The following is an 18,429-nucleotide window of genomic DNA, read 5'->3' as shown; positions in this document are numbered from 1 at the left end:
ATATGTAATACGGAATAAATAAGAATAACTATAAAATAAAAACAAAGCTATAACAAAATGAAAAATAGTCAATACAAACGCCAGTAGTTCATAAAATAATAATTTACACGACTATCGAGTATCGACACTCAAATAAGCTACTCGTATATTACTGAAAAGCATTACCGGCCCCATCTCGTATTAAGACGCGGTCCAAAATAACTCACAATAAAACACTTTGCATCGGCTAATGTACTGAACTCTGGAGGCATTGAACTGAACTAAAATAAGCTTTGTAGCTTTGTACGGTAGTTACAACTAGATGTGGTAAATGATTTTTTTCAGCTTCACGCTCTATCCCGCAAGACGTGGTGTTACAACACTCCATTTCCCCACTTCCCAATACTGGGTATTGGAGACGTAACTCAACGCTGTGTATGAATATCTTAAAATTTAAATAAATAAAACATTTAAGCAGACATCATTAATAAAGTTTTAAAAGCTTAACCTAAAAGTTATTTTTCCTTAACTTCTAATTCCTGAATAAGGATTAACAAATTGAAAAGCCTTTCTAAGGGTAACTTTTAACTACCATATTATTGGTTATTTCACATTTGATAGTTATTTCAGAATAGTTTACAAAAAAACAATATGTTGGAAAATTACTTTATTCTCCCAATTAGTAAAATGAATGTTGTAGAGCTCACTGATTTATTTGCAACATGAAACCATGATATGTTTATATTTGTATTATATGTTCATATTTACACTTGGTTTTTTATGTACCTAGCCCGCATAAAGCGGGTTAAAACACACCGTTCCCCACTTTCAGCCGAAATCTCGAGATATTAATCTAGGTCAAAGTGTGAGAAAATGAAAATAATCCATTCCTCCGAGTAGGAATAGAACCCACAACCACTGCGTACTCGGTCAAAAGCCCACTTATTTAATAAAAATTACTAAAATTAATACAAAAACAGTATAAAAATCCATCTCATCCATAATCTCTACAACATAACACTAAGTGAAGCGTATACTACTAACAAATATAATGTAACACACACTAAAGCAGACAGTGCGTCGTTTCCGATGACGTCAGAGCCATTCATAATTTTTTCAGCCGAAATAATTTATGACTCATTTGTAGACTGGATCATGTTTCTTACTCAACATTAATTATTAATGTTAATATTTATCATAAGGTACGTTATGTTAACACATTAACGTGATGGCTGTGGGTTCGATTTCCACTTGGGGTTATATTTTTTTATATCAATAGCGTTTAGCGCTCCGTTCTCTCTGACTACTCCGCCAGGGATACAGCATAAAGGTAAGTTAAGTTAGTTAGTTTTTTTTATATCCTAGTTCTAGCTCTATAACCAAAGCGCAGTATTGAGATCCGCCATTCAATAGGTACGTAATGTCTTGAAAATTGAGCGGTAGTGACAGAAATTTACCTGCTTGCTAAGACGTATCTAAGTAAGATACTTCTTACCACTAAGTTTCCTCTGCCTTTTTTGCTCTAGATTTGCCTAATACAGAATACAGTAAGTTCCGCCACTCAATATAGAGCGTCCGTCCGTATATATTCGGCGGTAGGTAGTGAACGGAGTGTCTTAACACTGGGTTCCCTCTGCCTACCCTGCTATATACGGAATACAGTACAGTAAGAAGCTAAAAAAATATAAAAAAATATTTAATGAGCAAGAAAATATAAAAAATATGGCAGAAATATAAGTGAAATACGCGCAAATTAATATTTCTACTGAAACACTTGCTTTGTAAAACTGAAACGATCGAACCGGAAATTTAATTACTAAAATTCGTCACGTAGCTACTACCTAGTCATGTAAACGTCAAATAATGTTGGTATTCAGTCTACAATATGTTCGATTTATTAATATCATTTTTTTAACTTATACACTGTTCCCTCTGCCTACCCTACTTCGTGCCCGCACAAAACTACGAAAAAACTAAACTAAGTAACTTAGTGTAAAGAAACTCCGTTCGAAGTCGAAGTGTCATAACGGGGACTGAGTGTACTAACACTAGGTTGATGTTGATGAGGTTGCCCTCCCCTATCTGCGGTATACAGTGTGAAATTAAAAAAAACTAAATAATTTTCTTCAAACCTAAGCGATACTAATTTGGTCAGGCAAAAAATATATCATAAAAATATTACATATTTTTTACTGTTTACCAATTTTACATACTGCCACCACTTCCGATACACATTTAGATAATTTTATTTCTCACTAAACTAATTAAATAGAGCATTCCATTTTCGTAGTCATTAGCCGAGCAAATTTCTATAAAGGCTCCCTTTGGGATAACAGCTCACAATAGCAGCCTCTACGTCACTTATATACATATGGTATGTGAGATATTGTATATGAAGACGAATGTTACTAAGATCCTTTTGTCATATAATTATATTGTTATTTCGCCTAATACGTATTGTATGTGAAAAAATAGAACAATATGACTGTAATATATATAAAGCTTGTTCAAAGAGCAAGGCAATGTAAAATATTAGATATTTCATTTACTCGAGTGGTAATCGAACTCACAACCTGTCGTGTTTACAGTCATGCATGCTTGTGCTCCCTGCACCACCACTGGCTTCAAAATTATATGTAATATGTGTGTTTGTGTTGAAAGTCATACACATTTTATTACAACCATTTAATACTAACATTTAACAGCTCTAACATTTAAGTATACTTAGTAGATTTTATAATTAGTTCTTTTCAGACAAAGTAATTAGTTTCCACTGAAGACCTAGCTCGTGGGCAGTAAAAAAACAATAAACGTAGCGATCTCGTCCCCGTATTCATTATATGAAACTGGCTACTGTAAAGTTTACACTCTGCTGTATACAGCAGTGGCTGTTTAGGACAAAGTTCAATATATTGAACTTTGTCCTAAACAGCCATAAAACACTAGAGGCTCTGACGGCATAGTGCGATAGTGTCTTCACAGTAATCTCGGTAATTGTGGGTGTGATACCCATTGGGAGAAATAATTATTTTTATTTCTCCGCTCTGGCCAGACCAAATGCGGCGTTGAGTTCCGTTCAACAACATAGTGTCGTGAATTTAGACGGAAACTGTAAAAGGGAGTCTCTTAACACTAGAACTACTCTAAACTATGTACTAAAACATATATATCCATATTTTATATTTTCTTTTATATAGGAACTGATACACGTAGGCAACTTTCACGATTAAAAATCGGAATCAAAAAGATATCATCATGATATTTCATCGTACTTCCTCGCTAACCTTCTTTCTAGAAACATTATAAAAACATCTACATACGTATAGCTTACAATAACATTACGTTGGCGAAATGTGTCAATGGAAGTTTTTAAGGAGCCCCTAAATGGATTTGACATTTCTCCTACCCCAATTTGAAATGGATCCAGGCTGAATATAAGTACTCTACATACATTTGTATGTTTTATAATAATAATAGCTATTGATATAACACAGTTCATTATTTGAACTTGTTTTTTTTAGTTGTACATAGCACAGTCGGCAGAGGTAACCTGGGAACTATTCTTAAGGTACTCCGTTTCTAAGTAAAGTACTTTCATTCTCCGCTTTCCTCAGTATTTGTGAGGCATCGTGTTTTGAGTAGCGGGACTCACTGCCGCGGTTGCCTCGTCACCAGAAAGAAGGTAAGAAAATATTAATAATTAATTCCTCCGAGTGGGAATCCAACCCGCAACCATCGTGTTTGTAAACACGCAAGCTTGCACCCTTGCGCTACAAGCTTATGATGGAAGTCCTTTTTAAGATTATAATTTTTACACGCATAAAAATATCTTGGAGCATATTCTGGGACATATTTTTCTCTTTAAAGCGTTTAACTCTGGGAGCTAAATTATTTTCCCTTTCGTGATTTCACAAAAGAAAGTGTGTTGAGTTCCTCTACCCAACACGCAATGTGTCGAATTCGGGCGGAAAGTAAAGACGGAGTGCCTGACACTAGGATCTATCTTGAAAGAAAAAAAACACCCCAACTACTTTAAATCTGCTACAGCCATCAACAGATCATCCAAGGACAATCATAACTCATTTATCTCCCAAAAAATCTTCTCTGATTTATATAGTATTTACTCACAAAATAAATATAAGATAACAAATAAAACGCAGAAACAACTTACAAAGAGAGTCCCCAAACGTGTTGAAGTACAGTGTTTGCTAACAACGCGCCTCTCGATTTGTACTCGCCTGATATTTGTGTAGCGATGTTGAGATGAAAATGGTATATAATGAAAATATAGGAGTCGAATGAAATTATGAAGGAAAAGAAATTGTTAAGAGTTCGTATGTTTACATGAAAAATTAAAAAGATTCCGTCTGTCCTGCTTATAGCAGAATAGGCGGATGGAGCCTAGTGTTAAGACACTCCATGCCCAACACACCGCCCAACTTTTGAGACTTTGCGTGTTGAATTATGGAATTTTGTTAAATTGTATCCGCACTTTGCCTGACTGACTCAAACATTTATAAAGACGTCTAAACATAAAACTCTCTGTTTTATGTATAAAATATTATCTTAACGTGTAATCGCCACATTTTCGCGCGCCTAATGCAAACAGTGGGTAATGGTTGTGGAGTTATGACAAGACTTCCGTGTGCGGTTCCTGTTAAAAGCCGCGTACTTTGAGAAGTTTATGTTATTATATTATTAAATACTATGTAAGGTTACGCCATTGAGGCCACCGTGAAGCAGTCGGACAGCGTCTTATGCGTATTCGATTTCTGTTTAAGACTATCAATTATCTTCTTTTTCCTGCTCTAGGATGTACTTTATGTAGTGCTCCTTATTATTTTAGCTTCACGGTGTATCCCACAAATAGTATGGTAGAAAGATGGGACATCGAACATCGAACCCACAATCGTCGCGTTTACAGATGTTTCTAAATAATCTGCTTACAGATTAACACATTAATATTTCAACTTTATCTTTAAGAAACTGTCTACATTATCCAAAAGGTTGCATTCACCACGTTTTATTGTTTTGCAAAATTAATAATTTTTCACTCGAGTCGGGGACGCACAAAGAGTGCCTAGTGCCTTTTAAAAGATTTTCCTCCACCATTAATTATGCTGAGGAAGCAATTTTCTTTGTTTAAGCGAAAGTAAAAACGGGAAAATATTAATTAGTCCTGTACTGGTTTCCTGTAGCGCTTCGGAGCATTTTTGGGTAACCTACAACTCTAGTTTACTAGTTTATAGTTTGTTTGAACTACTAATATGCCTTTAAGTTTTTTTTATTTCTGTGATGTTTAAGGGAGATTGTAGAATTACTTTTTTGAAGAAGCAGAATCGAATGAAAAAAAATAAAGTAATATATATTTTTGGAATTGTTTTCATACATTAAATATGAAAAGCATAGTACATGTTTTAAACATGTATATAATAAAAAGTATCGCATGTTCAAAGGTTTTTAAAAATTGTACCTACTCAAATTAATACAATAATAAAAAATTGTAGGTACTTGCTTGTAATTAAAATAATATAATTTCGTTGCCTTACAAAAACCTGTTGGAGTTCCGCAATATCTAAAGAATTGGGCGGAGAGTGGGAAACGGAATATCATAATATCACATAACATTTTATTCCCTCTACCTATATTGCTATGAATCATGAGGCTGTTTTTTAAAATAAAAAATGTAAGATAGCTTGCAATATTAAATATAACACAACAACGCGAAGCAAGTAGATATTAAAAATTCAAAAAGTGCACAATAAGAGTATTTTCTGGTAAAATGCCATTCTTCTGAGTGAATCCCTAAGGAATTATAGAATGGGTTCACTCAAAACCCGTTGTATGTAATACAAAATATTTACATGCGAGTCAAACGAGTGCCACCACTTTAGAAAATTGCATAAGACAGAGCATAGTTGATGGCATTGAATAGAAAACTAAACTATATCATGTTTCAGTAGCGTCAGAAAAAAAGTGCAGTAAAAAAACAACTTTTCTGTATTAAAATTCAATATTGGTTGCTCGTCCTAAACACAGAAACTACTTGTTCTAATTAAAAAATATATTTTGTGCTGGATGGAGTTTTGGTCAATCGAGGGAGGAAGTCTATATTACCTAATTTAATTCGTCTCTATAAAACCTATTGCAACTTCGGTCAGTTTCCTCAGGCACTTAGAATGGATCATACGCACCTCTCAGTAATATTCCTTTGACCGGATAAAGCCGTCGGCAAAAGCTAGTCCTAATAATTAGTAAATTTCTGCAAAACAAAAACAAATAAGCAGAATATATAAAGCAATAAAATTTCAAATTTTATACATTTTTATGGCAACAGTACTAGCGTAACAAGCTTTTAGAATCGAGTCCAAGTCATTTGCATAGCGCCTTGAAGAATGACACTTTGTTCTGGGACGCCGGCGGTTCTTCGTAGCTTTCTGACTGTTATAATACTCGTGTTAGGGAAACTGGTTTTGTGTAACAATTTCTATGGATTTTTAATATTGGAAGGAAATAATAGTACATACGTACCTTGTCATAATAAATATAATAGATATGTTTATTTCACCTCTCTGGTATAGCAAGACCAGCGTTGATTTTAGAAATTCGTGTTTCTAAATTTAGTTAATAACTCTAAGTTCTAAAGGCAAAATCCTTCTCTCTAACCAAAAAAAAATATCATTTCAATTGAGAATTTATATGGTAAATCAGTACTATAACTACTCAAGAATTGGTTTAAATTGAAAAATCATTTTCGTACTGAATTGTCATTTATCAAGGAAGGATTACACATTAATCATCTCTGCACAAGCCGCGGGTCACTGTACTTCGTAGTACCTAGTGCATAAAAAACCTACAAAAGTAACATTTTATATGAGTTTTATTGAAGTGAACAACTTTTATAGGCTACACTTCTCTCATATATGTATGTTCGTGTAATACTTGAAATATGATAGTTTCTCGTTACACTACGATGATTGGTTCTGGCGTACGTTTCGACGGATATCTCTTGAATATTTGAGGATATAACTCATATCACATAAGGCAATATTGTGTAAGTATCTTCACATATATATAAATAGGAGTGATCGTAGAAACATTTTGCTATTATATGGCCGTGATATGAGTACTAATAATTGAGGCCGGTAGGGACATTATATGACAGTAACTGGACTGGGGGAGTGAATTGTTTTCATTAACTGGCTCTGGTACAAAGCACGGCGTTGAGTTCCAGCTCTACCAACTCTGCTTTATGACATAAAGTTTAATTCATCACTTAGAAATAATGTTAAGTAGGTACAACAGTTTGTGCATAATGCTACAAAAAACAAATAATGCAATGCAATAAAAAGTGATGGCCTGAAAGTTTATTTTCATACTAATAGAGTACAGTAGGTCACAACATTAACATCTATGAAAACACAAAGTGCTCTTGTTCTTTCATTTAAAATCTTCAAATTTGGCCCAAAATTGAAGATGACGATAGGGTTTTTACTATAACGCGGGGGTTGTAGGTTCGATCAATATTCTTATGTATGAATACTCGGCTATACAGCGTGAAGCTGAAAAAAACTAATTATTTTTCACTAAGTGATTGTCTATGTAAACTCCCATTATGCGTATATTTTAAAGTCTATTGTATTGTATTATTAAATGAAATACATAAATCATTTATAGAATTCATTAGAATAAATATTTAAATGCTATTATTTTGTACTCCATTTATTCCAGTTTACAAATTTCATAGAATCCTTTTGTTAAGTATAGTATACAATTTTAATATCAGTTTTGTAATAAAGAAGTTTTATAAGCACATCATGTAGTATGACCGATTCTACAATTAATGTATATTTAATGATAATGAACTCTTTTTTAGAATGTCTTCTTACACTTTAGAATGTAATACTACAATTTATAGAGTCGTATAAAACTATAATTTAATGTAAGACCCTTTGTTCCACACGCACCGCACAATTATCAAGATATTCCGTGTTGAGTGGCGGATCTCAACGCCACGCCGATTGTTGAATAAATCAGGAAGTCGGCCGAATTAGTGTTTTGGGATTTAAATGCTCGCTCGCATTGTTACTATAAATAAGTTTGAATCATTTTTAATGACTACCTAATTTAAAAAAAGGCCCGCTGAGTTCCTTACGCGCATTTTTCTCAGGTCTGAGGTAGTCACGTTAGTGAACCGGTGGTAAATAATTTGATGTTCAAAAAACTAGGCATTTTGAATAAAATTATTTCACTTTGAAATTTAAATCGAAAGATCTCCCCATTCGGAATCGAATCCACAACACATCATATACATTCAAACACTTCAACAAAATGTGTCGACAAAACAAACATATATGTCGTATGTCGTATTGTACAAATTACGTATATAATATACTTGTAACGCTTGCTATAGCATAGCCTGTGAATCGTGGCCGCCCTAAAGTTATCTGTAGATGGCTACACCAATTTGTTTTTACATTTTTTCTTTGATTTTTTTATGGAAAAGGACAAGGAGGACGGACAAACGAGCGTGATCACCGCCGACCCCGACCCCGTGCAACACTAGAGGAGCTACAGGTGCGTTGCCGGCCGCCAACGTGGAGATACACGGGCCTTTTTATCTTTCCTAGTGAACAATGCGCACAAATTCAGAAAGTAACTTAATTTGTGCGCACACTACCCGACAACCCTACTGTATACATCGACGCGCGTTTCTCAGACAATCGCTCATTCCCCTGGAAAAATAAATGAAGCTCCACATGGTAACTGAGTGAGACGAGATTGACGGATTATTGCGAGTGCCTATTGAAACGTATTGTATAATATGTGATATAATATGGTCTTTGTGATAATTGCTGGTTTTTGGTTCCATTTGGAAATTATAGTGTTTTAACAAATTAAATATGTAAATCATTATTTACTATATTAAATTCATTGAAATAAATATTTAAACTTATCATATACTCCATTTCTATCAGATTATTTTTATAGGAATCTTTGTAATCGTAGGTTCAATTTTCTGTGTTTCTTTGTTAATTAATAGATTAATTATATTTATCAAGAGGATCTATGTGTCCAGTTTAAATTTAACTTGAATTAAGATTTTGGCGCTAAAAATACTTATTGTGTTTTTCAACGAAACACAAAATTTGGCAACCCACACTACGGGACAATAAAGTGATTTTGATTTATTCAGCAATTTGTTATAAAAAACTCTATGTATAAACAAACATATACAAAAATAAAATTATAGGAATAAATAAATTACTCTTTCGCTATTCTCGAGTCAAAAGAAAAGTTACCCTATAAAAGTCTGTAGGTGTAAAAAATATGATTTATCTTCGAGCTAAGTCCTTCTGCGCCTCGACGGTTATTTCCTAGAGCCTTTTTTCTCACAATCTATTAACGACGCCTGTAGTTACATACTAAGTGAACAAGAAACACTGGGAGTAATATCATATTAAAAGTAATTAAGCATTTAATTGAGGCCAGTGGCGTGACTATACGTTACCATTCGAGAAAATGAAATATTTAATATATTCATTTTCCCGCTTTGGGAGACGAAGCGCGTCGTTGAGTTCACCATTCAACTCGCAATGATAATTGGATGGAAAGTTGAGAATGGAATATCTTAACACTAGGTTACCTCTGGCTGCCATGCTACGTGAAAAGCTCATTTTCGTTGTTTTAATGGAGTGATGATGATGAGACATTATATTACTTTTGGTTATTCTGTTGAAGGTGGAACTTGCAAGTGGAGGCTATATCTACACCATTATAAACAATTTTACGAACATAATTCAAACTCAATGTTACTTTCTATAAATAATTGTAAGGTAAACAGAAAACTAGTCTTAAGACTTAACCGATGTCTAACGCAATATAAAAAGAAAAATGAGTCTCTACTCGCTCGACGCCGTCGCCGCCTTCCCTTACACTTTTTTGCGTTAAAATTGCTTCGGCTGCAATAAATGTAAAAGGATATTCGTTTCAACTTTCATAAAATATTTTATGGGAGGAATATTGATGTTATATTTGAAGTTAAGTTGTATTATGTGATAGTTTTCACTTTATGCTTAAAATAATAGTGATTTGATGTTATAAAAAAATGCTTAATAGTATATAACGCATATCAGAGGGTAGGCAACTTAATACTAAGACACTCTTTTCCTATTACCCGCAAAACAATTTGTATAATTTGACTATAATATAACAATAAGCGGGCAAAAAGAGGGGGTGAGCTAGTTTTCTATTCATTTCCTGAAACATATGTCACTGTAACATTTTCCGCTAGGCTTGCTTAATTAAGATAGCCAAAGTTAACATTATAATGATGAGAATTTCATCTAAAAGAAATCTTGAGAATTTCAGTAATGGTTTGTAAATTAAATATACCACCACGCCGTATCCCGTATATAACAAGGTTGGTGTAGAGAACTTAGTCTTTCCTCATTTCCCATTTTTGACACTATGTGTTGAGAGGCGGACCTCATCACCGGGCTTTGTATGTTAGACCGAGGAAATAAAAATAATCAATTATCCGACTGGGGATCGAACCCAAAACGTCGTATTTACAATTAGAATCAATTTTCTACGTATTTCCTAAAATATATGATACTTTGTATCATTTTACGCTAGGCTTGCTTAATTAAGATAGCTACAGTTAACATAATAATGATGAGTATAATTAAATACTGAGAACTAACTTCAGTAATGGCTGTTATATTAAATATTAACATAGTATATAATATTATATAAACACATACATCTATACTAAAATGTAAATCTATGTACGTAATTCACTTCTAAAGTTTATTCAAAGAAATAGTATAAGAATACTGTTCTTAAATTTTATATTAAAAAAATTCAACGTGAGATTCTGTGAAATAACTTACCGCTTGAGATTTATAATTTAATATCTGGTGGTTACGGTCACTATCTACGGATACCAGTGTAGGATTATAGCCAGTATATATATATATAATATTTTGTGGCTTCACGTTTTTTCCCGCATAACAAGATAGCCAACAGAACTTAGTGAGATCTATAGTGTTTAAAGCCAGTCGCTGTCGCGATGGTATCGATTGGCTCATTAATGTATTTCGTATAGTATAAGTCGGTTTCCACTGCGAGCGTAGCGGACACATTAAGGACTACGTTATACTCGCAAAAGTAAGCCGCTATATTTTCTCGAATGAGAATCGAACCTACAACCTCTCGGGTTTACATTCACACGTTTATGCCGTTATACCATGAACAGCCTCAATCGATGTTACTTAAAAGGCGCATAAAATATTAATTATTACACTAAAAGTCAAAAAAGCATCATTAACGCATCCTGCATATTGTCTTAAGACAAAAATAAATTCAATAGGTATGTAATTTTTCACACTAATTGATGTTTTAAAAATAAGGATGAGAAATGATATGTGGGTGCGAGGGTGTCTATTTATAGCGAACTAGTCAATCATGTTTAATTAGTATAAGCTTTAAAAATTTTGAACTTTGCTACAAGAAAGTAATAGTCATTTAATATATTTTATATATAGAGGTAATGAATTTCCATCTCTCTTTCATCTCTTCTTTTCATTCAAAAATCTTTGATGGCTTCGAGATCCTGCAATGTCACTGAGGCCCGCGCAATGTTTAGAGATTGTCTGAAAAATCATAAAAATGGAAATTGTTGCAATTTGTTGTTTTTATGTTATACTTATATCACAGAAAAAAACCATTACAAACTTATATTTGTTGTTCATTTCATACAAAATGAGTACATACGCGTACAAACCTAAGTTTGGCACTTTTATAAATACGTTCCCTACCCCTACATTTCTGAAATAGTCACTACTAGCCTGGACTAGCTACTCGCACTTGACCGAGTTTTTATCTAGATAACTGTAGGCCTACTAAGCCGTCATAAATCAGAAAATAGACCAACAATAGCATTGTTAACTGATAAAAACTAAAAGCATTTAACGAATAAACTGTGACATAAAGTTAGTTGTGAAACGGTAAATACGCGAGGTATTTCAGGAATTTCAGACTTCAACATATTTGGAATAGTATCGGATTTACGCATATGGATATTTTACTACAGTAAATTGTATAAAGAAGTAACACATGGCCAGTGAAATAAAGAAGATATGTATTTAACGTGTTGATTCTGTTCTCATTTCTCAGGAGAGGGAACCTTGTGTTAAGAGTCCACTCTTTGCCCAATTTTCGAAACTTCGTCTTTTCTTGTCACTAGAACAAGAAAATTGAAATAATTTATTCTTCCGAGTTGGAACCTAACCACAACCGTCGCTTTTGCAGTGAGACGGGGACATGCCGCTGCCCCCTCGTAGGACGACGCTCTCTTGTCTCATTTTAGCGAAAATAAGTCTTAGTATACACTAGTTTTCCGCTCACGGCATTGCATGATTATCTTCTTCTTTTTTCTAAAGAAAATCTTCTTTTTTCTCAATATATATTATGTAAAAGGTAAAGTTGCAGATTAGTTTATTTTCTATTGACTAAGAGTTTAAGCCTCCAATTTAACTTTTATAAACTATCAAAATAAAAAAAATCATCTCAACATTCTACCGTTTAGCGCTTTCAGCGGAAAGAAGGAAACTAAATTGTGATAATGGGAACAGAGTGCCTTAAAACTAAGTTTTCAGGTTCCCTCTGCCTAGCTTGCTATGTGCGTGATAAGCAACGAGTAGTGTAATGTTGGCAGGTTTATACTCTGAGTCGTCGATATGTCCCTACCTATATTAGAGAATGCAATACCGCGTAAAAAACGCTTTGGCATAGCAACCTGCTTCACGTATCAATATACTCGTATAGATGTAGATGATAAAGAGGTTTGAAAGGATTGTTTAAAATAAATACCTTTATATATACACCAAAATGCAATTGCTGCAAGCAGTTTTCATCTGAAAATAAAAAAAAATAGGTTAAAATATATTTTTAATCGTTTCATTGAAATTAACGTAACGCATCACATATAACACTGTTTAAGAGAAAGAAGTTTAAAACACTCCGACATCGACTTTTCGCACGATTTTGAGATATTGCATGTTGAGTGACGGGACTCAACGCCGCAGTTCGTCTTGCCAGAGAGGGGAAATAGAAATAAATCAATGCTCCGTATGGTGATCGAACGCTGTGTTGTTAAATAATATTATAATATAAAAAATACTACACTATTTACCTATTTAACGCTAGAAGCATTTTACTTTTTAAATAATAATTAAAATCCTTTACTGATTTACTATTCATGGGTAAAATTAAATTTTGAATTGAATGTACTCACACACAGGTAATTAAGTGCTAAATATATTCAACTAGCGGACGCGCGCAGCTTCACTTGCGTATTTAAGGGTGAATTCTAATAACCCATGAAACATGTGTTCAATGAAATATTTTTAAGAGTCTAAATTTCAAATTTTATAAAAATCGGTGGTGATTTAAAGATTTTTCCATAAAAACTTTCAACCCCTTATTTGCACCCTTAGGGGGTGAATTCTAGAAAACCATGAAACATATGTTCAATTAAATATTTTTAGGAGTCTAAATATCAAATTTTATAAAAATCGGTGGCGATTTAAGAATTTTCCCATACAAACTTTCAACCCCTTATTTTCACCCTTAGGGGGTGAATTCTAGAAAACCATGAAACATGTGTTTAATTATATACGTTTAAGAGTCTGATTTCAAATTTTATAAAAATTGGTGACGATTTAAAAAAAACCTATACAAATTTTCGACCCCTTATTTGCACCCTTAGGGGGAGAATTCTAGAAAACGATGAAATACGTGTTCAATTAAATACTTTTAAAAATCTAAATTTCAAATTTTATAAAAATCGGTGCCGATTTAAAAAATTTTCCATACAAACTTTGAACCCCTATTTCACCCCTTTAGGGTTAAAATTTTTCAAAATCCCTTCTTAGTGGATGTCCAGATTACGAAAGTAAACTTTTGTCCAAATTTAACGTTTCTACGCACAGCGGTTACGGCTGTGCGTGCGTCTTACCTCAGTCAGTGAGGACAAGTCCTTTTATATATATAGATTATTGGCATAGCAATGTTTAAGCTGAAAGCTTTTAAAATTAAATTTTTATTTAATTTTTTTAGCAGCAATAGCAAGTGTCATTTAAAAAACCTAGCAAAACTTGACTTTTCGCCTACAAAACAAAATAAACCCGTAAAAACGGTATTTCATCACGCCAGGCTACAGGATAGGCTGTAATTACACGGGGCACGCGTGTCGCGCCATTCATTATTAACTTGGCGTGTCTGGTCACTATGATGATTGTAATACATGTCGCTGTTCTCACGGACGATTTGAACTCGATATAAATAGTGTGAGCTTACTCACGAAATACTAAACGAGGATAACATTTTGTTTACATAAATTCATCGTCATTGCCTCTAAAATAGTTTCTATATATACTTATTATAACAATTTGAAATAAAAAAGGGATAGGAAAGAATATAAATAATTAAATTTAGTATAAGGATCCTATACTCATATAGAGAAACTTGCTATTCTACCTTAATAGGTAACTAAATGGTAACTTAATTTACCTTAATAGGCAACTCACCTAACTAAGCGTATCGTAATAACGCCTTATGTAAAGTTAAAAAAACTAGTTAGAGCAAAATACATTCATAATAATTAATTCCTTGATGATAGATGTGGTGTGGTGAAAAAATTATACGTATAAGGTGTCAAATACATAGGTAGGTTGTATTATAAGAGTATATTAAATTTTTTATATGTATAAGGATAGGCAGAAAGAATTTGCTGTCCAGAAACTTCGGTTGTTAGCTTTTCCCCTGAATTCGAGAGCATAACGCCGCGATTTGCTATCCGAGCCGCAAAATGTAAATAAATATTCCCCTAAATTAGAATCGAACTGACAACCAGCCCGTTTTACTCCGCCACGATGGACTCTTAAAACGTATTAAAATATAAAAACGTAAACATTGCATAACAGGGCGTTGAACCTACAGCCTTAATTAAAAATAAGTTTATTTTAATGTCCGTTAAGTAATACGTGAATAAATGTAAAAACAGTTTGTTTTGGTTTTCTTTTACGAAATTTAATCTCATGGAAGCCGGTCATGTTAAGTAGCTTTATATTTGACTAGCTTCTCCCTGCGGCTTCACCCGTGGCCAAATAGAAATAACTAAGAACTCTGAATGACACATTCTGAGTGCCCAAGATAACTTTGATCGTAGGTACAATGGGTTAAACCAAAACGATGAACCAATAAAATCAATATAGCCTACGTTTAGCTTAGTTTAGCCTAGTTTCACTAGTCGACAAGTCGCAATAAGCGGAGAACGGAGTGTCTTAACACTATGTTTTTACTGCCTACTCTTATATATTTAGTACCTATGCAGATTCACGCTAAAAAGAAAATTCCCATATTTATAGTTAAAAAACTCAATTTCCCATACCAGGTACCAAAAGTACTCAGAGAAACATAATGTGACGAAATCTCATACATCGACTTTATGGAACCGCAAAAACTCTACTGTCTACGTGATATTCATTACAAATACCATTTTATGCCATTATAATACTTATTTCTCGGAATAAAGAGTATAAAATCGTGTGTATTTTAATAAATACTGTAGTGCAGATTTATTAGCGGTATCATGTTTGGTCGAGGAATGAAGATTGTATTTCGTTTGCATTCTGTCCTTTTCTAACATATAAGAATAGTAATAGGAGTGAGCGAGACATATATACACCCTGGATTGCCAATATAAAAGTATAACGTCAACATATGTAACGGCCTTCTAAGATTAATTATTATTTTTATTGATCTAGCTGACCAAATGTATTTTTGAAGATAAAAATAAAGGAAATCGAATAAGTTGCCATAAAAGATGAGATGAAATGTCACACAGAAAGGCCGTTTGACGTATTTTTTTTTTATAAAAGAAAAGATTTTATTTTAAAAAAAATGTGGTGTTCCAGCAGATTGCGACTTAGTTGTTTGCAAAATAATTATCAACCAAAGGGACCGTTGGTTGTTTTATCGATCGATCGATGTCAAACATGAAAGAGCTTCATTAAAATTTGACCATGTCAGTAATTATTCCTGTGGAGTACCTAAACTGTAATTTTTTTACCGATATAACAACAAATAATAAACCGTTCCGACTCGCACTTGACCGGTTTTTTGGGACAGTTAGTTAGTCTACAGTAAGCCGGCTGGTTGTTGATATTTACAATAGGTAATTGAATTCAATTCAATATTTAGTTACAATTACGGCCTTTTAATTTGGGTTTGAAGTAAAAATATAAAAACAATTTAAACAAAGTTAAGACGTAGTTGGATAAGTTTAATTGATTGTACATTTTTTTAACATCACGCTGTATCCCTGACATTGGTTGGTAAAGGGAACCTGGGAAAATAGTGTTAAGACTCTTCTGTTCCCCACTTTCCGTCGAAATCTGAAGGCATTGCGTGTTGAGTGACGGAACTCAGCGCCACGGTTTGCCTCCTTACCAGAGCCAGGAAATGAAAATATTAAATATTTCGTTTTCTTGAATGCGAATGGAACCCTGTGTGGCCCTGCGCCACGACTAGCCTCATTGATTATAGGTACATGATTGTTATTACTTCGAATGAAGCACAAGACTAAGAAATTAAAGTGTGCCATGGGAGGTAATATACGGCGTTAAGTTCCGCCACCCATTACATAGTCTCTAAAATAAATGGAAAACTCAATGTTCCTTTCTCTAAAAACACAGGAAATGGGCAAAAATTATTAATTCATAGACAAATTATGTACACCAACTTCAATAATACCCAAGTTTGTTTTGTAAAACTTAAGTTCAAAGTGTTAAATTTACTTTAATTTTACAGTTCTTGTTCTTAGCAAAGTATTATTTATGTATACTATTTACAACTGAACACTACTTGGCTCTTACCTACTCGCGGTCTTATTTCAGTTAGTGCTGGAAGTGCCCTGAATTCACCTTGAACAACATTTCTCCTTATATTTGTGGATATTATAAAATGTATAAATTAGTTAACTTGTATATTTTTTAAATGTTTCGTTTTTTTGTATGTTTTTATAAATTCCCATTTCTAGTACGAAAACTGTATGAAGATCACTACAGTGATGATGAGTTCGGACTACACACCACAACCATCGCCTTTGCAGACAGACACTGCCTCGACGACGACGGCCTCAGTAATGCTTATCCTATATCTTATAAAACAAAGTCGCTTTTCGTGTCTGTCTGAACTTTCTAACTCTTCTTCTTTTAAACCATCCAACGGATTTTGATGCGGTTTTTACCATTAGGTCGAGTATTTTTCAGGGAAGGTTTATATATAGTTTATTATTTGTAAATTTTTATGTAAGTTAACATAAATACGATAAATGTGTCTAAAGCCCTACCCGTTGATACACTTTCGCGCATGCGCTGCTTTAATGGTAAGTACTACATGAAATTAATGTACTGGAGTATTCTTCCTCTTAATAAGATCTACAAAAAAGTCCGCGAGAGCATCTTCGTATCTTTTAAGAATAACGTGTAGTGATCATATTTCTGTCTAAAAATTGTAATTTCAATATATTTTTTATTGTGAGGGATATTTTTCCATAATGGTATTAATCCTTATCCTTTAAAATATTTTCTACGTACCTTTATTAATTTTCTACGTTAAACGAAGATAAAATTTGCTTTTTACACTATTTCGAAATTGCGAATAGTTATAGAGAAAAACGCATTTAATTGTTGACACATCCCGCCGTTGACACACGAGCTGTATGTTACTCAAGTTTCACTTATCCCTTACTCTCAGCATATAAATAAATATATAAGTTACGTTGGCCATTTTATGTAGATCAAGACTGTCTTTTACTATTTTTCATTTTAATAAGTACTTTAGAAGTTGTTACAATATCAAAAAATCCTTGCTGCGAAATGGCTCGCCACTCGCCAAGTGCGCGCCGTGCCCGCCTGTCTTACACGCATCGGTGGTTCAGTGAAGAATGCTCGGCTGCCACGCGGGCGGCCCGGGTTCGATTCCCGGCCCATGCATTCTATTTAATTTTCCTCGCAGGCAGCCACGTCGTGCTTTTCATCAGGGACAGAATACCCTTTTTAGCATTAACCACAAGCTCGAAAAAAAAACTCACCTGCCTCTATAGCACGTATTGGATAATTGGAGTTGAATGTATTATTGCAGCGCGATATATTTGGTTTCATATTTTTTGTAGTAGTTATTAGTAGGTAGGTTTTTGTTTATAATTTCTTCCGTTTAAAAATAGTCATTTAACTATCTAAAAATAGTCATTTAAATATATTTTAATAAGTACTTGAAAAGATTAGTAGCAAAGATTTAAAATTACGGTACCTACTAAAAAATCCTTGCTGTGTAAAACAATTGGAAAATCCTTTTTTTCACATTATCTTAAGTGCTTTG

The 18,429-nt window shown here is 33.6% G+C and overlaps 1 protein-coding gene and 1 long non-coding RNA gene across 2 annotated transcripts in view; both read right to left on the bottom strand.

Moving 5' to 3' along the window:
* LOC146533217 (uncharacterized) overlaps positions 1–18,429 on the bottom strand; it is a 316,872-nt gene that overhangs the window by 71,454 nt on the left and 226,989 nt on the right. The gene's annotated exons all lie outside the window — the stretch shown is intronic.
* Positions 1–18,429, bottom strand: part of kek5 (leucine-rich repeat, immunoglobulin-like domain-containing kekkon 5 protein) — a 178,851-nt gene that overhangs the window by 50,726 nt on the left and 109,696 nt on the right. Inside the window, exon 2 of the mRNA XM_085196167.1 lies at positions 12,856–12,899. The gene's annotated coding sequence lies outside the window, so the exon portion shown is untranslated. The remainder of the gene's footprint in view (positions 1–12,855; positions 12,900–18,429) is intronic.

This window comes from Heliconius melpomene, chromosome 13, assembly GCF_056956725.1.
Source record: "Heliconius melpomene rosina isolate 202511_hmr_F chromosome 13, ASM5695672v1, whole genome shotgun sequence".
NCBI classification, from domain to species: Eukaryota; Metazoa; Arthropoda; class Insecta; order Lepidoptera; family Nymphalidae; genus Heliconius; species Heliconius melpomene.
Note: the sequence above shows the minus strand (reverse complement) of the source record. Positions and strands in the feature narration are given on the sequence as shown.